The 27,843-nt window shown below is 37.9% G+C and overlaps 1 protein-coding gene across 2 annotated transcripts in view; it reads left to right on the top strand.

Annotated features, from left to right (window-relative positions):
- Window positions 1–451: 451 nt before the first annotated feature.
- LOC130161258 (cadherin-12-like) overlaps window positions 452–27,843 on the top strand; it is a 91,276-nt gene continuing 63,884 nt past the window's right edge. The window contains exons 1-2 of one of the 2 annotated variants that reach the window (XM_056364424.1): window positions 452–929; window positions 1,013–1,214. The gene's annotated coding sequence lies outside the window, so the exon portion shown is untranslated. Of the gene's footprint in view, window positions 1,215–27,843 lie in introns of both variants that reach the window. The other variant, XM_056364423.1, reaches the window with a different exon arrangement.

Consider the following 27,843-nt stretch of genomic DNA (forward strand, 5'->3'; position numbering starts at 1 on the left):
CTGGTTAATGTCATTAGGTAGGCTTCACACCCAGTAGGTAGTCAGCTGAAGCAGCTTAAACAGCTTTAAAACTTTCTGGCAAACGTCCAGATTCAGAACACTTTCGATGCAGAGAAGGTAACAACGTTACATCATGTAGCTACATTTCTCGGTTTGCAAGTCAGTTACCAGGACAAGTGTGTTTACATTACGTCCCCTTTCTCTTCCTGGCTCAGCTGTCAGTCAAGTGAGAATAATGAACCCCGCCACAACCACACCGTTCACTCCAACGCCCAACCTTCCACAGAAAATTACTGGAAATAGCAAAGAAAATATTTTTTTTTCTTCATCCTTTCCAAGAAAAGATTAATTAACTCACTTCTGACTGCAAAGTAGAAGTTCTCTGATTTCAGTTGGACCTCAAAGGATCCACAAGCACATGAGCTCTAGACAAAAGAAGCCTCTCCAAGTGTCTCTCCGATTTAAATATCCCTGGTGACCACAACACAGACCACTGGCTCTGTGTGTGTGTGTGTGTGTGTGTGTGTGTGTGTGTGTGTGTGTCATGAGGGGGGGTGGGGTGCTTGGTAGTTGGCTCTAATCTGCTTGATGAAGATCCCCCAGTGCTCAGGGGACCTGACGCGAAGGGGGGGGAGATTTGCGCTACTGCCTTACGCCAATGCAATCACGACTGTCGCTCGCCACTGAGCCTGCAGCGCTCACAAACCCTCTCTCATTCTCTCTTCCTCACTCCCTCTCTTGCTCTCCCCCTCTCTCTCCTTCACACACACACACACACACTTCCTCTCTCACCCACTCTCTGATGCATGCACACACAAGCTTCTCTTCTCTCACTTCACCGCTCACTCACTCGCCCGTTTTCTCTCTCTCTGTGTCTCTCTCTCTCTCTCAGTCGTCATTCTGTAACCGCACGGACACACTCCACTTTGGTGTGTATTCTCCAGCTATTCTGAAGCTGTTGTCTCTGTACCTCGTGCAGCGCACACACTCACAGGCATCTGTTCTGTTTCAGCGTGGGCTCAAACTGTACACAGAGAGCGGGATAATGAAAGAAGAGCACCAAAGAGGAAAGCAGGCTGAGAGAGGGAATTAAAAGAGGAGTAAAAGCAGCAAAGGAGAGAGTCTCCTCTTGCGTAAAGGTGGGAGGACAGTTTGATTCAGTGAAGATTTGGATTAAACTGGCTACGTCTCTGCTCCAAAGTGTCCCACTAAAGGTAAGTCTATCTTTCTTTCAGCTTTTCTTGCTCTGCCTGTCACATGTACCCTGGCATTCACCTTCATAGAAATTAAACTGATTTCCAGCATTAGACCTGTCAATTGCTGTGCGCTGTTACATTTTATAGCTTGTTGACACAGCTTCACAGAACAGGAGGAGCTTTATTCGATTATCGGTATAGTTCCCTCTGCAAACACAGTTGAGCCAATTATTTCCAACAGCTGGTTAAGTGTGATGACATGTGGCTCAGCCATGTCCTTTACAATCTTTCAACCAAAGGAGTTGTGAGAAACAAGGCTGCTGTTTAAGTCAGACGAGCGCGGACACTTAGGCAGTTGTGCACTCTCACTTGGCTTTCTATCATAGCTTGTAGAATCAAATGAGAATTCAGTAAGTGTCTATTACAGCAGATTGGTTCACATGTCAAGCAACACTTCACTCTGGATGTTGCTGACCCCATTTGAGTTATTTCAGTTCATCTGCATATGAAAGGCTATGTAGCCTTTCAACTCTGTGTTGGAGAGTGTTCAACACTGATTATCACACCATGGCATGTTAAGTGGTCGTGGCAAGTTGATCCGAGCTGTGTTTAAATAAGGTAGCAAACCACCTACATTTTCTTTACCATGTTTCATTTTCTTCTTATACAAATTTAAATGAAAAGGGGAATAATATTAATTGATAGTCTACTCCAGATGGAGATGACAGCTTCAAGGACAAGAAAATGTGTCCAGTTTAAATGCAACAGAGAGTGTAGTATTTGTTTACACGGTGCAGTGCTAATAAAACAATGATTTCAGTGGAGAGTTAGGGCACGCAGGGTCTGATGGCTCAATCACAGGCTTGGGATTATTCCTTTTGTTTGCACACAGTGTATATCAGCAATATTATTAGTGGGTAAAACCATTCTTGTGGTGTGGAGAGGGATTAGAGAGAACAATCTGAGAGGATATCAAAGAGGCTTCACAGAATCTGATTTGCTGAGAAACATGGGATCACAGATGCAACCTTGCCCCCCATTCCGCAGGAGCAGATGCTTATTCGGATGAGCCAGAAAGAAAATATAAGGACACAAAATATAGAAATGTACCCCTGAGCGATGCTGTGCTACATCAGCTATGAACTTTGATTTGAACATTTGATTGTTGCATCAGCAGCCCCACTGCAAGTTGTTATAACATCAAATTTGCATCTCCTCAAACATTCCAAGTCACAGTGATCACACTCTGTTGCATCGAACGCATCTACTATCTGAGTAACAGGCAGCCACATGGACTGAGACAAACAATGACTATTGCCACTTTATGGACTTAAGAACCAATGAGCTCACTATTATTAGACGAGGCAAACTGCAGATTACTCACTTCCCATCCTCAGTATGTGTGTAACATTATTTCAGTCTGACTGAAGAAATTCCTTGTGAAATCTAGCACCGCTTTTCAAAGTCAATCCCATCTTCATTTACAGATTAGATTAAAAAAAAAAAATAAGCTCTTGCCTTCTACTACTTTAAGCACATCTAATGTTACTCACTTCAGTGTCAGAGGAACCGAGTCCTCTTATCAGCATGCAGCTGAAAACACCTGCTTTGGAATAATCAAATTACGCTCCAAGGAGTCCACTTCCAGAGGAAAAGAGGAGCTGGACACTGAGTACACAGAGGCTACTGTGCAGAAAATGAGCATTCAGGGAATGCAGCCACCAACCACTCAGGTATTATAACTGCATTAGAGGGGATAAATGAAGAGACATGCAATATACTTGCGGTATATTAAGTGATGACACTGATACTACCTGGTTTAGGTGCATTTCTTGACAATTTCATAATAATTCCACCTATCTAGTGACAGGGTTCAGTGCGAGGGCAGGAAAACAGCAGCCTATCTTATTGTGTTATATTGAACACCATTATACCAGACTGCCCTGTTTCACACTGTACCACATTGCCTTGTGTTTACACAGATTTAATCAAGTCTCAGTTCTTCTTGGCCAATGAAATTATTTGAGCGTGTGCAGCTTTTAACTAGCACATTTGATTGTATAACTCTGCCATCAAGTTTAATTGGTTTTTAGGATTAATGATTAATTCAATACCTTGTGCCAAAAAAATAAGATGGATTTTCGCTATAAGCTCATATATTACCCTGTATTAAGTGATTGTGTTTGATTCACTCTGTGACCGATGTGAATCAGTTCATATCTGTTTCTTAAAATTCTATCTTTAAATGCACATGCACGACCAGAGGAAACCTGATATGACCAAAGCAAAACATGATGTTATCAATCACCTTCATGGTCTGACAGATACACATTGACCACAGCAGGATACCAAAACCACTTGCCAGGGTGAACGTAAAGTCGACCCGCTCCTTATGCCTTTCTCTATTCTCAACAGTGTCCATGTAAATTTAATGGTAAGACTGAGTGCTCTGCAGTAAATTAAAGCACATGTCCACTTGGCTGTCATCATACCATCGCATCTGCTGCACTGTTTGATTAGGTGAGTTTTTATTTATGGATAGTCCGTAGCCTTTACCGTAAGCAGAATTACAGTGATCAGTCATCCGGATATGCCACCTATCATCGCGTTTTGAAGTAAGTGTCCATCAAGAGCCTTGGGCTTAAATAGAATCAATACCTGAGATTATTTGGAGTCTCCAGACTCTCCTTACCTTGGGCTCTTCAATCTCCACCCCCACTCAATGGACTCATTTTGACATCATTCCGCTCTAAATGAGGTGTGTCCAAGTGTGCATATGTGAATCTATGTGTCTGTCTGTGTCTGACTGTGTGCGTGTGTGCGTGAAAAGTGAAAGTGTGTCCGTCTGTATTCATTTCTGTAGCAGTATAAGATGTAATAGGCTAAATGGCAGAAGCTTGCTTGCTTGCTTGCTAATCAGACAGTAAATTTGGATGTTCTGTCTGCAGTTTCAAGGCCAATCTCAGATGAAACTATTGTACTTGTATGAACGTGCTTTGTGTCAGGCAGCAATTTCTCTCACAGCGAGCAACACTCAGACAAGACCCCTGCAGACCTCTAAGAGAAGGTTCTCCCCGGTTCTCAGACAATCAGCAGCAAGGGTCCTAAACATCTCAAATTAAAGTCTTGCAGTGATGGATGAAGCTCAGTCTCCAGGAGATATTGTGCACGCTTCTGCTGTGAATGATAGGCAACTCCTCCTTACTCTACTTAGCAATTATTTATATAGATTTGTCTCCGTTCGTTTGTCAGTTTTTTGGACATGGCATTTCTTCCTCTCTGTGGTAGAAATACCCCGCAGAGGTTAAACCTCACAGTTTCTGCAGCCTGCTGGTGCCAAGGCTTTTCTGGAAAGCAAACAAATATAACCTTCCTTGTGGTAAATGTGTGTTGTTTGAAGTAGCAGTGAAAATAGAAGTAGGAAGGATGCAGTTACCTGAAGATACGATTTTATATCGAGGACAACTGCTCTGCCCTATAAACATACAAAACAGTGAGCTGCTCTGTGTGAGATAAAAGGTGAGGCGAGTCCTCTGAGACTTGACTGCGAAAAGTTTGAACATTGATTTTATTTTATTTTTTTTTTATTTTTTTATTTTTTTAAGCTTCATTGACATTGCTAAGCTGCTTGGCTTCGCTTTTTACAAATCCCCTTACATGAATTTCCATTCACATCCATTTCACTAGAAGATATTTTCAGGAAACTCCAAAGTGAGGTCAGTAGATTGTTTCTCCTTTTATTAGAGTACTTTATTAACTTCCATTCATTCATTCATGTTTAGAATACTGTAGAGGAAAGTCTTAAAATAGCCCAAAGAAACCTTGGGGCCTTGGTGCCTTTGAATACATTTGTGCCAACCCTTTGAAAAATCCAAAACACATTCTCAGCCAACAATGGTCAGGAACAGTTGTGGTCATAAAAATCACTGGAGGCCATGCACAGGCACAAGTACAAGTACAAGAGGATGATGGAGGGTGTTTCATTGCCAATGTGCTTACTCTACTATTTACAAAGCTGGTCTTTGTCGTGTCTATATATTCCGCAAACATTGAATAAAGGGTTTCAATTGCTTACCCGTTTCAGAAAAACAGGCAATTAGCAGGTTATATACGTAATCCCCATCCTTTGCATTTGTAATGAAATGCTTTCGATGTGACACACATTTAATCATCAGGATCCATCCAAACAATAAGCAGTCATCTCAGGCTGGACTTGACTCTATAACCTTAAACACAACCTCACCAGCCCCCAGTGGCAACTTGGGAAAGATTTCCTGTCACACAGGTGAATGACTATTAGTTTACTGACCCTAGAGGTAGAGGGAGATTGTAATGATTTCTAGAGACGGTGCTTGGGGGCCTTTCATTATAGGGGCTGAGCAGCACCGGAGCACTCCTGCAGGAAAGTGCGAGTTAGAAATAGATATAGAATACTCCATTTTGGTGAATTGATTAAATCTTGAAGAGTACTCCAAGACCATTAACATGACTTTTATTTTTTTAAAGACATTTGATTTGAATAATCAATTAAATTTATATGTGTTTATTTTCACTTGAGTTGGCTTCAGTCTAAGATGACCACCAAGATACAGTTCCATTTATGGAAGTTGGCATGGCAGCCGCAACTAATGATAATTTTGATTGTCAATGAATCAGTTGATTAGTTTTTTAATGACATTATTAATCATTTAGTCTTCTAAAAACTTTCACCCATTGAATTAGAGATTTGAGAACCTTGCTTAATACATGACTTAAACAGCAGATTATCAAAAATTATTTTTATGTCATTTGGCAAATCCATCATATCATGGGTACCTTTATCTTTTAAAAGATTTCTTTAGATTTTCCGACAAATGTACCTGTCCAAAACAGAAATAGTAATCATGAACTTTCTCTTTAATAATGTATTAAGTTCAGCAAGTAAAATGAAAGGTGTGAAAATTTAGTAAGGTAAGGTTTAATATAACACCCCAGTTATTGTCGCCACCACAGTCACAACATCTTATTACTGCTAAAAATATACTCTCCTGGATATAAAATATCTGAAGTATAAAGCAGTGGTTGTGTTGCTCACCTGTCTAGTAGCGACAGTGTTTCCCTTTTCCTCTTTTCAAGAGCCTCTGCAATTAATTCTCTCCTCTACTGTATGCCACATAAAATTTTCACTTTTATTCATCCACGTCAAAACTCATCTTCATTTCATTAAAAGAAAATGTGCTCCTTAAATCACATCATTTCCCAGTGCAGCAGACACCACCTTCCTGTGAAGTACCTCTCACAAAGTATAACATTTCACATTTTGCTTAACACGCTTGAGCAAGCCATCCTCCCTAGCATATAGACTAGTTTAAATGCAACCAGTGCAGCATAAATGTTTTAGTCTATATCCCATCTGTTCAGTAATACCATCACCGTATCTTACACCACATCTTGTAACATTTCAGTCTTGGATACCATGGTGCATACTGTAGAAGGTAACCTATTCTAAAAAGACATTTTAAGAGGAAGGAAAACTCTCCTCCATACGATTTACAATATCTGAGGTGCAATTCCAAGTCTGTGTGCATAGAATGGCTTGTGTAGGTGCTGAAGTTTAATTTGAAATATTTACCCGTGGAAGTTGCTCCTTCTGGTATCTCCTGCTTTTATCGTTATCATGGCAGAGAGGAAAATTACATCATAACTTACTGGAGTAGAACAGAGGCTGAGCTAGCACAGCAGCAGGCAGTCATTTGATATGAGAGAATGGGAGCTAACCACAAAACCCAGTCGCACTTACCCATGAAATATCAGTCTCATTTATATTATTATCATGCTCTGAGTCTATATGAGGTTTAGACTGCCAGTCATGTCACCTGCTGCTGATATGATGAAGGTTCCACTCTGTGACCACAGAAAAGTCTGTTAAATATGCCATGGTACTTTATTGACTTTGCTCTTTTTACTGATTCCTTTAATAATATTGGACTGTGGCTTTTGCAATAAACTTTATCTTACTCTTCATTTAAAAACCAAGATGTAGCACAAACCCTCTTCAGATATAGGCAGCAGAGAGAGCTGCTGATGGTGTTAGCGATAGTTAGCTAGACCTGTATGTTTTATGTATTTTTACATGATCAAATATGCATTTTCATAATGACATTTTTGCAAACTTCAAACCCTGACAAGGAGAAATCTATCAATCAATCTAGTCAAAAACTTTTGTTGCAGCAGAAGAATCAAACTCTCCTCTGTGGTCTTAGATGAGAGCATAAGGACAACGAAACACTGCATTCATTCATGCTTATCTTCAAACAAATGCCTCAGTGGAAAATGTCATTGAGGAGATAGGGGGACATTGTCATCTGTTTCTTAGTTTACTATTCAGAAGAGTGCCCATTTAACATAAAATTACCCATTCACTCCCCCTCACACCTAAATCACTGTGACTCTTAAGGACATCTTTTTTGTGTACAGGGTTTTTGACTTAACAGCTTACCATTTCAAACAGGGCTGGTCCTTATGCCTTATATAAACCATGAACTCGGGGAGTGATAAAGCATTGCACTTCTTCGATTAAATAGAATAAGAAATCATCTTGACAGACCCCAGGATCTTGGCCTGGGTGAGCCTTCTTATGAGCAAGACTTCCTCAAGGTCAGCATGATCGTACTTTCCTCAGTGTGTGCAGTGCCTGTGATGAATAGGACGAGGTGTAAGGGGGAGAGGAAGTGAGGCCTGAGGAAGGGGGGCCTAAGATTCAGTGGGGGTTAATGTATTGTGTTTACCTGTAAAGAGAGAGTTCCGAGAGTTGGGTGTTACTCAGTTGTGACTAAGATTAAAGAGACAACAGGAGCCCATTGCCTTTTTAATTAATGTCACAAGTTTCCGAGAAAGACATAAAACTTTGGATAATCCACACCACAAAATCAAACAAGTCACAGGACTTAATGAAAAAATAAAGTCTAAAAAACATCCTTGTTTGCAGTGACTTTAAATACATTTTAATTACTTTATTATTTGAGGACTCAACAAAACAAATAATTTTAGATCTGTAACTCCCAACACTTAAAACACAAAAATAAAAGTTTATGAATTAATTACTAAGTTTTATTTATTCATCAAAAAGTTTATCAACTTTATTTAAGGTTACATAGACTGAGGTTGGGATTTCACTGATTTTTAAAAATGAAAAACTCTCAAAATAAAAGTTACAATACAGCTTTAAGATAAGCGTTGCATTGAGGAGGCGTTCTTCAAAAGTGCAGACTGCAATATCTAATATCTGTAACACAATCCACAGAGTACTATTCAAAATTCAACATATTGTGCCAACAGAAAGTCTAATGAGTTTGATTTGGTGATAAGAGAGTCTGAAAGCTATCCAAAGATAGTCTATTCAGCACAGTGAAATACGCAAAGAAATGTCATAGATAATTTATGTTTTTGGATTGCTGTTGTCTCAAGTGGTTGTTTTTTAGTAAAATTTCTCAGTTTAGCTTGACAGTATTTTTCCGCACCTCAAAGTATGTTGAGTAGCAACACTGGACTATTCACACAAGTATAGCCAAAATATTATGCATCACACAAAGCCAGAAATATGTTTCTAGTGTGCTTCAAAGAAAAGAAAAAGGCGGGAATGGCATTTTAAAGGAGAGGACTGGAACAAACCGAGTCTGGACTTTGACAATCAAATGCTTTGGTCAGTGCAACAGACAGATAAAATGTGGCAACAGCGTCAAACAGTCCCTTTTGCCTTGAAAAAAGTAGTTGGTATAACTGGTGCTATGGGCCCAACGTGCAACTGAAAAGAACAGGGGAAGAAAAAAAAAAAAAAGGACAAATCTTGATTTAGTCAGTGGGGTAGGACTTTTCATATTGACTTGTCAGATAAATGTGTTGGTTTATTTGCTTTTGTATCTGCATACTTGGAATGCCAGTATGCATGGGTTAGCCCATGCAGATGGTGATATTTACACAGGTGCTGCACTGCATTCTGTATGCTGTATCTAAAATTATCAGGTGCTGGATGCACCAAGCAATTTTAAAAACATATTAAGTCTGAAAATGTAACCTTCATAGGCTCCCACAGAATCAGCCTGTATTTTATGCTAATGCCTGGGGCAAAAGTTAAATTCATCAAAAGTAGGACATATGGAACCTTGAATCCAGCACTACATGACAAAATGAAAACTAACCACCTTTAAAAAGTTTTCTATATGACAGGTGGCTGGTGATATGTTTTGACTTTATTCACAGTGTGCTATTATGTTTGGCATAATAAGTACATGATACTGCAGTTATACCTGCATTGATCCACTGAAGTAAACATCTGTGCCTTTAATCATTAATGCGCATGATGTGAAGACTGCTGTATGAACTTGTAGTAACCTAACAGAATGGTTGGTTTTCCTAGTTTAAAGTACTATTAAAATGGATGCACAATCACAGGAGTGCCCATTGTTCTTACTAAACCTCCACAGGCTGTGTTTTACTTTTCTTCATCAGAGCAGAACAATGAGTCAGAGGAAAGCAAAATTCAAGACAAAACCCCAAAGGCTTGGGGCTTTGTATTTGACAGCTGTGACCTACCCCGCTGAGTTTTGCTGATGAGCAAGAGTCCTTTGACTTCATGGTGTAGAGCATAAACAACAATGTGCCCAGTCACCCTTGTGCAAGCAAGGCCTTCGCCAGCCCCATCACTGATTGTCTATAAAATCTCCTGGACTTAAAGATCTATCATCTTTCTTATATAGAGCCATAAATCACTCTGGTTATGTTTTGGGAAAAATCTTAACTTTAAAATGGTTAGGTTTTTAATTCAGTTTAAATTAAGGAGTTGAGAAGCAGTCTGCTACAGTAACAATTATGGATGTATTGTCTTTGTTTGATTCCAAAGAACAGTGATAATGAACAAATTAGATACATTTAGGAAAGAATGAGTATGCATCTGTTAGTGATTCAAAACTCTCAACATTATATTTTTAAAAAGTTTTTTTACTTCACTCTAAACCAAAGCTGTGTGAAGAAAACAATGCTTCCTGTTGTACTATGCAGAACTCTGATAGCTAATGCATTCTGCCACGTGGCGCATTTACTCTTTAATGCATTCAATACACAAAGCTATTCAGAGATCTGTGGTGTACTGATATTGTGACATCGAGCTAACGAGTCAAGGTTAGTGAATAAAATAAAATACATAAAATTGTATGCTGTACACGTTACTAGAAAAGGATAAATTAAAAAAAGGTAGCACAACTACAAGTCGTTGTATAAACCGCTGTTCCAACAGACCTTTTACATTCAGTATAGTGATTTACTTTGTTTGCTTCACTCCTGCAGAAAACCATTTACCTTTCACCATGAAGAAATATAATTAAAACACACTGGAGATGTCTTTGGTCGAGTGATGATTAAGTCTCCACATGCATCTGATGGCATAACATTTAGATATACAAACCATTTGTGATAACTGTGCAGAAGAGAATGAAAAAGGACAAATAACTGAGACATGTGACTCATTCAAGAAACACATGGATGATCCATTATCTTATATGAGCATGAATTACGTAATTAACATTTGCTCTGGGGAAATCATGATTTGAGGCTTGAAGCTGCTGGAAAAAATGAAGCGTGTGGTGTCGTCAAATTCGACAGATGATGTCTCGCAGTAGCTGCTCATCAGCCCTTAATCAATTTTTTTTCCTCAGTTTAATTTTTTTTTTTTTTCCCATTTATACAGCAGGGTCTCTTACTGGGACAAGATAGCCTTTTCTAGTAATGTATAATATACCAATATACTAACCTTGTGCATGTTGCAGCATTTCTCATCTCTATTCCACAGGATCCCAAATGAATGTGATTAATTTACTAGAAAATTATTAGCATTTAAGATTATTTATCTATTATTAAACATTACATATGTGGAGATAGGGGCTGAAGTCAGAATAATAAAGACAATGTTACTTGAAACAAAAGGTGAAAAGGATTTTCCCCATATTTCATTGCAGTATCAGATTACCTGAGCATATTTTATAGCCTACAATAAGAAGAGCTTTGAAAGAAAACCTTATAGAATTTCTTTTATTTTTTTCATATTCACTTCAGCTCACAGAATTATGGATAAACAACTTTGATTTTCTGTGGAAGATTTTCCTCTTTAAGGAATACACATTAACCTGCTCCACTTTAAATACATAGCAATAGCTTTTGAAAGTTTACTTGCTAACTGGAACTGAATAATGTAGAAGAAAAAAAAACGCAGTATGTGAAGTTATTCATAAGCCTTTTATAGCCATTGTCAGCATTAGACTCCATCTATTCAATATTTCAATACAGCTTGCGAAGAATAAAGTACAAATGGAAAGAAGCGAGTGAGAAAGTTCCACCCTATGGGACTTTTTGGGCCAGTATTGTTGCAACAGACCAAAGATATTGCATACTATCTGAAATACAGAATAATCCTTTCTAAAACTCAACCAGTACCATGAGAGAGGTGCTTCCATTTCTATTTCTAAATGCAATAAAGGCTTTTTTACAAATATTTTGCTATCTCATATTCAGCAGTGAATATTTTAACTGTTAAATACATGAGTTTCTATTGTTAGACATGTCAGCAATTTTTTTTTTTTTTGTTTTGGTTTTTTTGGGGTTTTTTTTTTTTTAAAGAGTGGCTGTCACTTCTTCTTAACTTAACAATGCAACAAACACACACACACACACACACACACACACACACACACACAAAATGGCAAATAGAGCTTTTAACACTGGGGAAACAAAGTGGCACAGACAGACCATCAGAGCAGAGGAAGCCCTTGTGTTTATGAGCAGGCAAAGCATTAACTTCTGTACTCTTTACTTTTCCACTTGGTGCAGGGGACAAATAGATTCCATTTCGTTCCCATCAGTGTGAGCCATGAAACCCCAGTGCACCATCCACAAATCTTCTTTACCCCAATTTTGTATGCTATACCATTATGCACCATTGACCCAGTGAGACAGAGCCATTACAGAAAAGACTAATTCTTAATCTAGGATATTGCTTTCTCATTATTCTCTCTCCCTCTGGCCTCTTGCGTGATAACTGTTTGATTGAGGCAGTTATGTCACTTGAGAGCCTGAAAGAGCCCACCTTTTAATATTACCTGGCTGACTGATTATACCAGCAGTGCTTGAGGCTAATAACGTTGGACTGTGATGCTTGATTATGAATGCTGTTGGGTCCTCTGTGACAAAGTAGCCCCAAGAATTCCCAAATATTAAATCAATAAATAATGCAAATTAATTATCCCAAACACCACAAACTGGATATCATCGCCATTTAATTTTTAATGGTAAGCACCCCCCGCCCCCCTACCTTATTTGTTTAAATCCAATGTAGGCTATATAGGTTGCATTGTAGGCATGAGATGTTATAGCAGCTGCTTTTCAAAACTGCAAGTTCTATGTTGCATCATTTGTCTGCAGTGAAAACTAGACTGTGGAGCACAAAAAAGTAGCAGTCCACTTCAATGAAATGAAGAGACTGTCATACCTTCAAGAATGCTTTGATTAAACTCTCTGGGAATAGTGCTCGTGTCACATTAATTAAGAGCTGAAAAACACTGGTGCTAAAGTAGTTTTCTGAATGCCTTTGAGGTCAGACCACTCCACTTTAATAGTGAGGCTCAGTTGAGGGTCCATTAGATTATCTGTGATTTGAGATGGGGGGGCTTGACAGCCTAAAAAGGAATCTCCGGAAGGGGGAGAGCCGTCTGTTTGGAGACGAAAAACTCTCAAAGGGGCAGGTTATCAGACAATAAATAAAGATGAATGCTGTAGCTTGTTATTTACTTCTAAAATCTCTTTTCAATGTCAGACAAGCGTCAGACTTATGGGCCATGCAGTTACACTGAGCGAGAAGACTAGTGTGCTGGATATAAAATAAAAAAAAAATACTTCCTTCTAATTGAAAGCACATCACCCTTGCCATTCCTAATGTTCTCTGTCAGCTTTGTGCCTCATATTGTTTTCAGTAATCACAGCCAGATGACAGCAGGCAGTGGAGGTGGCAAATAAATGAGATCACAACCGTTTCAAAACTATAATCCCATAGAACATCCACCTCAAAGTCACTGAGTCTCAAAGTGACTCCTCTCCTATTTGCACAAAAGGTTTCACAGGTTAAAGTGGACCATTTTTGCTGGCAAGAGAGTAATATTGCCCAGCAGTACAGAGTGCGTAGCTGCAAACATCAATAGCTTGCAGTGCCGCTTGCTAAAGGGAGGAAGATGAGATTCCATGAGGCGTATCATTTATATCACATACTGTGGTCACTGAGGGCTGCCTAAGGCAAAATCCTAAACACAATTCTCTTCTGCTTGCACTCTTTTGATCTGCATTAATTAATTAGATAATTATTACACTGAATTTCTAGTGTGCACAATGTGCATAATGGCCCATTAGTTTGAGGTGATGAGATTGGACCGCTGAGTTTCTAACACTGAAAGTCTATGAAAAGCTTTAAGGAAACATTTACCATTTTGCTTGTCACTACTCTTACACCCAGCACACTGAAACGCCACATTCACTTTCAAACTCTAAGGGACATGGAGATGCACACATACATACTCAGATGCACATGGCTATTAGGCTAGCACATACACACATGGAAAACACAGACAGCCATTAGCATAACCAATGTGACGATCATAGCTATACATCAGTGAGTTCCAACCCTAATGCTTTTTGAGTTTCTCTTTGCCGTGATAATGAGGCTCAGCTTAATGCGACTGTGTGCCTAATAACCCATAACTCCGTGAAAAAAAATATTTGTTTTTGTCTTTCTCTTTCTAGTTTTATTTTGCAGCACAGCTGAGCAGAAAATGGACAACATGTAGGAGAAAATGAAGGACACATTTAAAGCAAGGTTAAAACAGAGCAAGTTGAGGAGGAGTTGAGGTTGACTGGAGGCCACAGCTTGGTAACCTGTCTAAGGTTGATTCACTCCCACCCCCTCTCCCCTTGACAGAGACTGGAGACCAGAGAGTTCAACTGCATCATTTTAGGTTCACTGACTTGGCAAAATCTACTGTTTAATGAAATTAGGTCCAGAGTGCTTCGTCGGGAGGTTTCATTTCAAGGACATAACTCCAATAAAGGAGAAATTAGCCCAGTTATGTTACTGATATGATATTTCTGTTCAGGGTTCCACTTAAATTTTATTTTTGCATTTATTTTCCATTAAAAAATAAAAGATGTTCTGTATGTTCAAGGGCATTCTACATCCAAATTAGACGTAACACACATCACTGAACAGGATGATGGACAAATCAACTTAAGGCATCTACACGTTAAAGTATCATGGCTTTAAGAAGAATACTTTAAAAAGCACAGCTGACCCAAGTAGACCCGAATCAATTGTCAACAATTATGTGAGGTATGGGTGATGGCTGGTAGCAGCCAATTTTCCTGTTATTTAAAAGAAATTATGCAGTGCACTTAGTGGAATCTTCCAGTAGATTTTCTGATAATGTGACAGCCAAAAAAAGACAACAAAAAGAAGTAAAAAAGATCATCAAAACATTGGGTTTTTTGTAGGGCTGATAAACAGGAGGAAACAGCTAAAACAATGTGGCAAAGAAAGGGCATTACAGCAGATGCAAAATGGACACTGCACTTAAAGTGAAAACAACGTCAGGTTCCTGGCACCGTGGACTCTTTCAAGTCTCAGCCAAGATCTCAGCCTTGTTCTAATACTACTGACAATGCAAAAATCTCAGGACTTATTTGTCCTGAGGTAAACTGCCCTTAAATAGATTAGCTACCTTGCATATATGCAGTCTTTATTTAGCAAGAAAAACATGTGTTCTGTTTATTTTCTGTGATACATGCTCTTGAGACTCCTATTTTTATTTCTGTGACAAAGACAGAGGTTTGAAGAGACAATAGTGCGATGTAAAACCTTTAACGATTCTTGATATGTTTTTCTCAATGCTGAACCACAGGCTTTGAGAATTACCACTCCAATTAGACATGACTGCAATATAGCATCTATTCATTTGACTTTGGCACATCTTATTGTATATTCAGAACGCTGTAGGATACAGAAAGTGCTTGACATGATGAAACTGGGGTTAAACAGTCCATAGACTTTGAATTTCCTGTATCACAAGCTAAAAGTTCAAAATACCTCTCCCTGTTGTCAAGTTTTAAATTAAGTACTGAATCAGACTGAAGATTACACTGTCAATCAGTATTTTTTTTAGAAATTAAAATACACAAGGAGAAACTGTTGAATAGTCCTTGCTTTCAACATCTATGTAAAAAAAAAAAAAAAAAAGATTGTATAATGCAAACATTTAACTGTGCAATGACCTCAGTCCAGTATGCTAGCCTGTTAAATAAGTTCAAATGAACACTCTTGGCACTTTCACTGTTACAGTCTCCTGAAAAGACTCATGCAGTCCTTACTTTTTGCTCTTGTGATCACACACTGTTCCCTACATATTTGTTCCTTTGACTCAGATGTCAAAGGAGAGGGCACACACTTTTCGAAGGGTACATAAACAATATGTGAAAATTGTTACAAAGGACTTCAACATAACACACCGGTCTTCATGATTTCATTTGATTCCTCTAAGACACAAATTTGGCGTGCTGACATTCTGACACTTTAAGCTGAGAGGAATCGATTTGCAGAAGAGCTATTTGTTTAAGTATCCGCAGTGCAACCTCCATACATAATCTAAAATCTATCAAAAGGTACAGTGTAGAACATGTATCTAATTCTCAATCACATAATTAGAGCAAGACCAGCAAGGCTGCAAGAGAATCTGAGTTATAATGGACGTTTATCAGTTCATCAGCCAGGCAAGTCATCCACCAAAGATCCAATGGATATTTCACCCTGGCTGCAGCTATATAAAAAAAACTGCATACTATATATTTAATTAAACTGGCCTGTGATGTATATTTTTATTAACTTATCTTTAATGCCTGTAATGTATCCAGAGCTCACACTGACACTAAAGAGGTGTTTTAAAGGAGTTTTTTTTTTTTTTTTTTTTTTTTTTTTATGTGGTTTGGGTCTATATTCTTACTCTCGTATTAATTACGGTCACGCCGGGCAAGCGACAGGAGCACTCGCAATCAGATAGGTCTACCACAATTATCTAAAAACCTTTACTTGGAAGAGACACTGAAAGTAAACATATTCATAGTCTGTTTCACCTGCTCACTGTATTATATAGGTGTATGATGCATAACTACTTTAAGTAAAGTGGTAAAGTGGAGTAAGGAAGTAATTCTGAAAGATCTATTGGTCAATTACAATAGGTTTGGCAATAATTTTTACTATTGTTAAAAGGTCCTAATTGATGAATCTGCAGTAGAAGTTTGCAGCAACAGAATATCCTTATCCTCCTGAGTGACATGTGAGTTTGTATACCCATCTGATTCATGCTCATCTTTATTGACAGTAATGCATGGGGTTATAGGTCAGGGTCATGCCTCTTTTCAATATGTTGCAGGTCCCAGGGTGTGTCGGTGTTCCTGCAATAAAATGTCACACATCTGATCCATGCTACACTCAGTATAAGTCTTCTGTCAGACAGAGTAATTGTGAAAACACTGAACCTAGGTACACACTGATTAACAACTCTGTATAATAATTTTACATGTTACTGTGTTTCTCCTTGTGCCAGGATTGTGTGGAATCCCTGCAGTTATTATGCATCTTTGTTATCATTTGTTGCAAAAGATGTAGTCCAACAATGGCAAAACCTGTGGAGTTAGATATCTTGGACTGTCAAAATATGGACAGACTCTAAAACCGTGTACTATTAGTCAACACATCAATTCCATTACTCTTTGCAGCTGCAAATATAATGTATTGATATTGGAAAACATTCTATAAAGTCCTGTATTACATTGTTTAACATGCAACTATTTTTAAACTATTTTTTGTACTTTCATGAACATACTGTTGTTCACATATTGATATTTAAAGAATTAATAAAATTTGAATAGACAGAGTGAGATGGTGTAAGTTAGCAAAGGGGTTTTCTACCTGCAAAATTCAAAGATTTGTATATTTCATTTAGAGTGGATGGGAAGTTCTGCAGCAGAATAATTGTCATCTCCTTATCCTCTGTTTGATGTTCATCCATTTGATGTAGACTACTGAATCCATTCGAGACATTAAATAATTAAGCAGACCATACCGAGTTAAAAATTCCTCATCATTTATTCTAAATGCTTATTGGACTACAGCAGATATGCTTTCACACGTAATTATCAGCAGAAATGATTAAAATGTTTGTATAAACCCATTTCTCTTTCTAAAGGAAAGCTCAACACGAGTATAGCAATATAGATTATTGAAATATTGTCACATGCTGAAAAAAACTAATTTAATACATTAACTGTGTGAAAAGTTCAGAGGTTTATCTTTGACAAGATGAAATTCTATGAGTTATTCCTTTTAATTCAGTGTTTCTACATGTTGTTTTGAATCTTACCATAATGTAATAATGTTCATAGCGTATAGTGTTTTTTCCACTGGTACTTGATTACCAAGGAATAAGCGAGTGCCAGCATTTGACGGCAGTTATCGGATGCTCAAATCATTAATCTTGTCAATGTCTTTGCACTGTATTTAACAATCATACTGTGAATATTTGAGAGCAAAGAAGAGACTTCCCCGTGCTTTCTAATGTCTATATAGACATTCAAGAACTGTGAAAACAAAAAAGATGTGAGGCTAAAATCCATGATGCCAGTTCTGCTGGAAAGACAAATCAGCACCACAGACAGCGGCAGAGAAAGAAAAAGGCTGGGCCTGAAGTTTCCTGTAATCCCTCTTATTTAAGAATAAATAAATAAAAAACATGTTGCACCAAGAGACTGCCAGACTAATAACTTTTACAATTAAAATGTCATTTGTACTTTTGTTAAGTATTGGTAGCCATCTCACATGCACTATCTAGTAGTACGTAAGCTCTTGTTACTGTACAGGGAGACCCCGATTAGTGTTCCCTCTACTTTAGCTCTTATTCCAAAGCTGCTGAATGGCAGCTAAATGTCAAAATGTTAAATGAAACATTAAATCTACTTTTTATATTCCAGCAACACACAGACAGCAGTTTGTCAGCAGAGACTGTAAAATGTATAATTAGCCTCAGTTGAGAGAGCCTTCTTGCACTTAAGCACTTATCAGTTATCTAGCAGCCTGAATAGCAACCATATAGTTGAGACTACTCAGGTCTTTGACTCTCCTTTGTTTTAAAAGAAAATGTTTTGAGGACCATCCTATTCAAACAACATTGCAGAGATTAAAAAGAGTGATTTTCACAGCATAACAAAATTCACCACATCCCCAACTAAAGATTTTTTTTTTTTTTCCCCCTCACATAACTTCGCGTGTTATTCTTTCACAGGACAGATTAAATTTCTGTCAGCTTCACAAAAAACTGGTAAACAGAAAGCTGAAAATAGTTCTATTAGTTTCTTAGGGAAGTAAACAGAATTGAGCATGTAACATTGAGTAAAATAGGCTCCCACAGGCTCGTTTTAAAAATCCTGTCCGCAAGCCCCCTTGTTAACAAGAAAGATGGTAATGATGATAAAATTTGCTGTCTCATTTAAACATCCTAAGCCTGAAAACTGAAATGTCTTTTCTTTACTGAAAAAGTGTCAACCTTGTATTTATCTGATCATTTCTTTATCGCAGGTTCAGCCTTCATATAAGAGTCCAGCTTTCTTTTGTCAGGCTCTGACTCAAGGAAAGATTTCTCTTTCCTTGTGAACTTGTAAAAAAGCTGTTTCTCTGCAGGCATCAAAAGTTTTTCAGATTCTGCATTAACTTCCTGTACATCAAGGTGCAACTCTCGACACCTAAAATTTGTATGTACAAACAGAGGCAACTATAACACAATAATTAGTAAGCATTGTAGACTATTTTTATGTTGCAATCAAACAGATGTGTTTCATTTTGGATAAATACCTACTTTAAGAGACAGTGAAGAAAAGAATGATGTGGATACAGATATTCCACGGCCTTCATACCTTTAATGAACAAGAGATGATATATAAAAATAAAAAAAAAAAGGCCACAGCAAGCGTCCTTGACCACATTGATAAGAGTACAATTGAGTGGCAATGCCAAAGCAGCGACGTGCAGAGTAAGATTATTGGTATCAGACCACCAACACATGGGTTTAAAGTTACATGAGGACGGACACGTTCAGCTCCTGCGCTTCAGATGTATTTACAGTCCTGAGGAAGAGCGGAGATAGGAGAAAGCAACTCACCAGGTGTCACTCAGGACTATATCCATGCAGGGAAAATTTATGGCAGGGGCAAGAAGGAAGGCAGGAATGATGAAGCCTTTCACTGCCACCAGTCCATATCAGTGCATCCAAGATAGCTGTGGCATCACACTGTGTGTAGACAGTGTGTATGGTGTGTATTACTCTCCTCCCTGAGCAATGAAAGCAACTAGGCTGACACCTTCAGTGACAAAAACTGTGCAAAGCTTCCATTTAAGTCCACATGGTAAATGCAGCATATCCCCAGCAGTACATTTACACATTTTATTTAAAAAAGGACTTGATGCTGAAACTGCAATTTGATTAGATTCAAAATTAAGATCTTGATAATCCAAGAGTACCAGAATCCATAACTAAACTTGCTGATTCCTCCCTGCAAGGCGATGATTTATTTTAGTATAATATTAGACTCTTTAGTCATCCCAGTTTTACACAGCTGACTGTCTAGTTCTGTAGATGCAGACAAACAGTGTTAGGCTTTAACTACAAGGCTTTATTTTTGTTCAATTAGTGACATCTTTTCTTTTGCAATATGTCAACATGATAAGCAGTCTTCATTCGAGATTAAATTTCCATGTAACAGAGGTAGAATAGGAGGGGAAAAAAACACATCTCAATTCTAGTGCACATGCTGTGCCAGAAGCATCATCCTGGTGGAAAACGGGACAGTTAAAATTTGCATTTAGATTACTGTGGTAATAGAAAAACCATGGTGATGAATCTTGTTCTGAAAAAGAGACTAATGTGGTTGTATTTGGAATAAAATAGTTAAGTTAAATGCTCAGGGCGAATCTGTATGAAAAGATGTGTAATGGAATAGTCATAATCAATATATCATTATTAAACAATAACAGCTAAGCCACATTACGAACATGTGGAAAATATTATGCAGAAAGAAACAAATGTTATAATGAATGTAACTGTCCACACTGTACATACTGTACAGTGACTATTAGAGGGTATATTGTGTCTTCAACCAAACAGCTTGCCACCACCATTGCTTGATGATGGCCTTGTTTGAATTGTGCTCTCACAAAGTTAGGCTTACTTTTCCATGTGTGATTCTACAAACTGTAATGGCAGGTTGTGATTTTGTAAAATTCAAAATCATTATTTCTGCTACCTTCACTCATATAAATGCCATACAAGAATAAAAGAGCACCATATTCGTCCCATACAACTTTGAGACATGGTAGATGTTAATATACTATATTCCAGTCATGAGAGGCATTTGCCACACACCACGTCAAGTGCTGATTTTCATATTCATGAGAACCACATTGTTGTCAATAGTGCATACCAAAAGGGCTTAATTTGTTTTCAGTTCTCCCCCATCCTCCAATCGCAAAAGTGACGGCTCCACAGCATCAGAGCCACTTAATTAAGCATCACCAAGCCTCCAGACATACACACTTTTTAGAGCTGTCTCAAATAATCAAATAATAAGGCATTCATCGAGGGAGAATTCCCCCATCGACTCTATTCATTTCTGTGGAAGAGAAAATGTAAACAAAAGGAATGAAACACAATTGAACACAATCTGAAGATAATTTATTCAGCATGAACTTATTCTGTACTTACTTTTCAAGCTAAGAGAGAACTTTATATTGCAGCACAGCATGACAATAAGATTGCTGTTACTCCATACCGCTTGCATGATCAACTGGCGGTGACACAAATAGAAGTTTCACAAGTTTTTAATTTCTGTACAGACTGACAAAGATACACTTGTTGCAAAACAGAACTCTGACTGGCAACACTGAACTGTCGGATGCTATTAGTATTCAGTTGACTGCAGACGTGAAGATGTTAGCCCCATTTAAGGCTTCAGTGAATAACAATCTTGAGAAGCTTACGATTCCTATATTTGTGAGTACTCAAAATGAGCAGTGGAGCATCAACATGATAGGTACAGAGGCTGTCGTTGATGTGAAGGCTGTTACTGGGTGAAAACTTCCTAAATGTTGAACATACAATGCAATATTAAAGCTGTCATACGTAATAGCTTTGCTTTTCAATGTATAACTGGAGTAGCAAACGAAAAACAAAATAAAATAAAATATATCCACCTCGGATGGGAAGAGGGGAAACTGCTTATAATACCAGCTCTGCACTTGTTGATAAGAATGGGGAGTGGCACCTTCAAAATGGCACAGAAGTGAACATGGCAGGTTCTCTTTTTTTCCACCATTAAACATGTATTGTTTAGGCCAATGCCCATTCTCTCTCTCTCCTCTCTCTTTCTCATATCTAATTTATTGCCATCTGCTCAGCCTGGGTGTAAATCTGAACACGGACTGACTTGCTCGCCCAAGCTTTATCTGTTAACATTTAGCAATGTCTAATTAAGCGAAAATGGGAAACGCGTCGGCTGAAAACTGCTGCGGCCGGGTAATGATAGTCATAATAGTTTGGGATATACGTCTGTCACAGCAAACAAATGCACTTATTACATCAGGGTAATTAGAAGAAGACAACAGCTGTAATAGACAGAAGCTGTTCATCTGTGATTAAAGAGGCCAACTTGCAGTACATCAATTGTTTTCTCATAAAGTTTCAGCTGTGCACATGACTGATGAAGGTCACAAAGGCAAATTACTAAAAAATCCTCCATTCACTATAACCATTGAAGGCTTGATGGAAACCTACTAATACTGAAAATGCTGTTTTGGATAATCTGATAGAAACAACACAAATTAACTGTGCAGGACCAGCTCAACAATACTGAATCACCACTGAATTGGCCAGTCAGAAGTTTGCGTTGCAAATGAAGCCAAATTCTCTGCTGCACAGCATTATCTGGTAGCTTTGTTTATCCGTTAACTATAAAGTTGTGTATTCATTATATGACCACTTTCCATAGCATTCCATAAATTTACAGATTGATGTCCTGCCTTAATGTTATTAAAGTATAAAACTAAAATTGAGCAGACATGAAACTACAGATCCACAATCCACAGGCGAGTGAAACCTTTGACACTTAACGTGTTTTGTCTCGACATAATGCAGTTGGGAAGAATTGAAAACTATTTTACCAGATTAGACATTATTTATATGTTGTTAAATCAGTCAACTAAGCTCAGCTCAGTTCAACTCAGCTCAACTCAGTTACTTTTGCTGCTCAATTTATCCCTTCCTTAAAGGGTTTACCCCATGACTGAATTTAATGTACCTATACTTAAGGGGCCTTGCCTCTACCTCACATAGTATGGGGATAACGGAAGCATTAAATTCAGTAATTTAAGGGACTCTTGATTTAAATTGCATTACGGTAAAAAAAAAAGACATTTTAAACTGTCTTTTTTTAAAAAGAGTGTTGGTCCCCAGCCAGCTGTAGTATCGTCTCACCATTGAATAACATTTATGATGGTAGCAGGAGATTTGAGGTTCAACTGACTGTATTGTAAAAAATTTTAATTGAGAATCCTGTATTTAGTGGGACTGTGGGACATGAACGCATGTCTGCAACACTTGTAGTAGAAGAATAAATTATTATATTATTTGACAGCTTGTCAGAGTAGAGCAGTCACCAACAAATAATGTCATTCACTGACTGTTAAACAACAACATGGTGTTTTTTAGTCCACGGAAGAGAAGCTGAGCTACATTAACATTTCTGTAAATCCATCCCTTGGGTGACATAAACGAAAATATTATATGTTTGTACAAGGAGGTTTGGGGGTTTTACTGAAATAGCCCTTCGTTTGTCAAAGGGTACATTAGAGAACTGTTATCCCCATGATGATGTTAGTCTTTCTGCAGCATAATGTTCATAATGAAAAGTAGTTGTACTGGTCACTGTCATTCACAAATTGATTATACCCATCACTAGTAATGTAACAATCATTAGTTTTTATAGAAATTATTAGTTTCTTATTTTTTGTTTTGACAAAATTTTATTTTTCTTTTCTAACCAGAAAAGACAGGGTGCTTCAGCACAATGTCTGTCTTGTTATAATCCGACTTCCTGTCAATAACCTCTGTAAATAGTTGGCATCGCCGTCAGTAAAATTTAATGACACAATCTGTAACAAAACAACAGGGTTCAAAATTCAGCCCTATAGTCTGGCTTTCCTTAGTTCAGTTTGAACTAAGCAGCAGGGGTCGAGGCACTATCTGAGTTTGCACTGCACATCCTGTAGTAGCAAGTAAAACAAGATTCCCCCCACTGTCAATTTGGCTTGTGGGTTCGTAGTCAAGCTGTGTGTTGACAGGTCTCCACGTTGACACCTTTTATTTTAATGTACAGTCATTCAGTTCAGATCAGAGAACAGCGGCAGCTCTGACTCAAACAACAGGAACCATGCATCAGTTTTGAGCTGTTCAATCTTTCGGGATACTTTTTGTATGTGTGCAATATGTCACAGATTATCCTTAGCATCTAAGAGTTAGGGAGAAAAATCCATAATTCAGATCCACAGAACCTATCTGAAGTTTTATATGTATTTTCTTTTTAATCATAACCTTTCAATGGAGCCATATCTGTTGCATCATAGACTTTGTTGGCAGGGGATAGAGACGTGTTCACACTGGGGAGAGCTGAGTCAGTGTGGTGCTTCTTTATTGCCTCAGGCCAGTTTTGTCTCTACAGCTAAGCCTTCCATATCTTTGGGGGGAAAAGTTCATTTTCTAACAGAGAGGCAACCTTCGTTCAGTGGGACACTCAGTTAATTTATTTTTCATCATCACTGGATAATACTCAAGGTGATATACCATCTCAGGCAGTGTGAGAACGCAATGATATAAGAGCTTCTAATTGGACAAAATTGAACTGATGAAGCCATATGCTATCAGTATATTATCTAGTGGGGAAAGGTAATCTATGGTTGCCACAACAACTCAAAAAGCGTTTTTCTACCCTGCAGGAACACACTTTTTAAAAGAAGGAAAAAAAAAAGAAGAAAGAACTCTCGAGTAGTAAATCGATTCATGACTGAACCAGAATTTTAAGGTGACAAGTTACTTTCTTAAAAAACACATGTCAATCAACTGCTTTGGCAAAGTCTCTATAACAAGTAGTCTACACCGGACTCACATAAGCCTTGTTACTCAGTCGTCCATAACACACAAGTGTGAAAGAACTCATAAGTTTAATTTTCATCAATGCAGCTGTCTATACCGGTCAAACGAAGTATTTTGCTTCACTCAAATTTTTATTTTATCTATTTGCTTCTGACTTACATATATAACTACAACATTTATGTATAACATGTACAGTATAAGCACTGCTAAAACACAGATGACCAATACTGTGACTGAATGCATCCAATGTTGACAAAGAGGACTGACACTACTGCAGGTACTGATGTGCTTTTGATAAGCAGCACCTTTTAAAAAAGGTCTTTAAAAACAAGGTGTTAGAGACAGTGAATATATGCTTACTCATAATATATTCTCTTTAATAAAGAACTGTTCAAGCAGCATAAGTCACAGGGTCAAAAGTTATTTCTCAAGCACACAGGGATACAACTGTCTGCCTAGATGACAGTAGTTGCCTGTGCACCAATGGTGCTCGATAGCTACCTTGGGGCAACAGCGCTGCTTCTTTTCATCTTTCATCTCAGTAGCTGCCTGTCTTTCACTGCTCTAGAATAAGATCAGGCATGTCTCCTGACTCTGAATATTTGTATCTGTCAAAACTTCAGATGATATGATATGATAAGACATGATAAAAGATAACTGAGCACTGGATTATCAGTTATAGGAAACCTGAGGGGAAAAAGATTTGTTGCTTTCATTATTTACAGTTTATGGTTGTATAAGAAACATTACCTTAAGCTCTGGAGTGACAGTGTAAACATGATTAGGCCTGAGGAAACTAGTACTTTAAATTTATTATTTTATTAATATTTGATGTGTTGCCTATCCAGTTTACTTCTCTGTACTTAGAAGTTTGAATTATACTCATTACTCTAAGACAACCTAAGATTTTATTTTAATATGAAAGGAAAGTTAATATCCCTCTTTCCCTCCCTCGTTCCTGTTTATGGATAACAAGCACTGAATTGGCTTGGGTTTAGGCTGAAACTATAGTCTCAGACACAGAAGGTGTCAAAGTGAAAAGTAGGAGTGATGGATGACAGACATTTCATATGATATGATATGATATATATATATATGAAAGAAAAAAATTACATCTTCTGTATTTCTTGCTGTAGCAAAACTTACCTTGTCTCGCTTGCTTTTATTGCCGTATGTACTTTCTGGTAGTAACTTGTCAAAGCCTTTCCATCATAACCACTGTGTATATTTTTGAAAATAGGGACGTCTCTATCAAATTTCTTGATTTCCCGATCCCAGTCTTTTAACATTGGGTATCTGCTGATTCCTAATCTGAGCCAATACTCATATTGACCTGATATTTACTGTCAGGTCAATATGAGTAGTGTACTAACATAAGTACACTACTAAATTTTACACACCTTAAGTTTCACAAGCTACTTGATACTGGTTCAAAGCTATTAAGCCCATTAGCTTCATTACTTAACTAGGAGAATGTAATTCCTGAAACCAATGTGAAACGTTCAGTTAGAGAGAAGAAATATTACTCTTGGAGTCATTGACCTTACAAAAACACTCATGGTCACACTGAGTGGTGTCGCAGTGTGGAACTTCTTCCCTCTCACAAGATCTTTGGCCAATCACTGGTCAACAAAAAGGTTTAATTTTGGCCTTCTATCAATTTACTGACAGAATTTGGATTAATCAGGAACTGCTGATATGACAGCAGCATTTGTCATTTTAACTGGCAAAAGCAATGGTCAACACTGGGCACCTGATTGTTTTGTACAAAGTTATTTGCTTATGAGAAAGAGAGCATTAGAGTTAGAGCTTAATGAATCCATGCGATATTATTTTACCAACCCAGGTGCAAAAACACAGTCACATTAAAATGCTCTTTCACTGGCATACAAGTGAAATGCTGCACTGTAGAGCCTGTCTATGGTAAAGGCCATTAACACTGCAACACCAGCAGGTTGAAATGGACAAGACACAGTAGAGTATAGTAAAGAAATAATATGATTTTGATCGGCTTTATTAAGCCGATACTAGTCCTTTAAAATATGCCCAGATCCACAATGATACCAATCCTTGGGATGAAACATTATTTCAGGAAATACAGGGTTTTTTTAAATTTGCAATTTAATGTTTGTGTAATATATTTTAAATAAATACATTACATACCACTTGTGACTGAACTACTACTTTAAGTAACTTTTTTCAACAAAAATTGATTTCTTGAGGCTTACATTTTTGTTGTCCAAAACCCTCTGCAAAGCCTCTTTCCAGTGATGACTTCTTGGTTCTGCCGACATAGCACTTTACTAAAGGAAGCATCAAGGCACATTTATCACAGAAATAGCCTTGGCAATGAGAGAAGTTGCCATTTGTCACTATTAAAAATAATGTGTTTTGGCTTACTGTCTTTGTGTTCTAATGAACTCAATGAAAGATAGAAGTGTTCTTCATGACAAATCTATGGTTCAGAAATACTTACTGGCATTCAATAGTGGTATTCACTCTTTAAAACAACAAGGTTATTTATGGCTGAACCAAATTTTCAGCAAAGGTAGGTCATTTAAATTGCTGTGCTGGTGGTCAAACCCCTGTAATGTGTAAACTAAGATGCACACAGAGGGGGTGAGCCATATAAAAGGAAATGTCAGTCTTCCCACAGTGCTGTCCTACAAGTGCCTAGAAAACTTTTCATTAATGCATTCTGACTTTAACCCAAATATTTACAATACCTGTGTCTTCAAGGTCTGAGTGGGAACCACAATGGGTGGGAACTTTATTATTATTATTATTATTATTATATTATAGATGGAACAGCATCAGTGACACAGTGAGAGGTGACTTTGGCCAAGTAAAAACTCATCATATTCCTGGTATGAGTGCCCACAGCATTTCACATCCACCACCAACTTTAACAACTGGCGAGACATGATGTGAGTTGAAGGCATCCTTTGGCTCTCCCCAAACATAATGTGCGTGGGATGTAAGAAAAAGTGGGGAAGATGACTCATCACATCATATTAATGTTTCCATTGTTCAGGGAACCAAGTTTTGTGCACAGGCATTGCATGCAAGCAGCCGTCCAATGAATATCATAAAGAAAAGAAAATCTGTCGTCAGTGTAGGATCCTTCTTTTCCAAACACAGCAACATATCCACTGTGGTGCATAGTCATTGTTTCACACCTAGACATGGATAAGGGACCCTGTTTTTATGCCAAGCCAATACAATGGCTAGAGCCAAACGCATTGTAAATGAGTAAATGTGTCTCAGTAACTAACAAAGCCATTTCATTCACTATTCATTACTTTGGTTGTGCTATAACCTACGCTTGAGGTGTT

This window comes from Seriola aureovittata, chromosome 20 (genome assembly GCF_021018895.1).
Source record: "Seriola aureovittata isolate HTS-2021-v1 ecotype China chromosome 20, ASM2101889v1, whole genome shotgun sequence".
In the NCBI taxonomy this organism is placed as follows: domain Eukaryota; kingdom Metazoa; phylum Chordata; class Actinopteri; order Carangiformes; family Carangidae; genus Seriola; species Seriola aureovittata.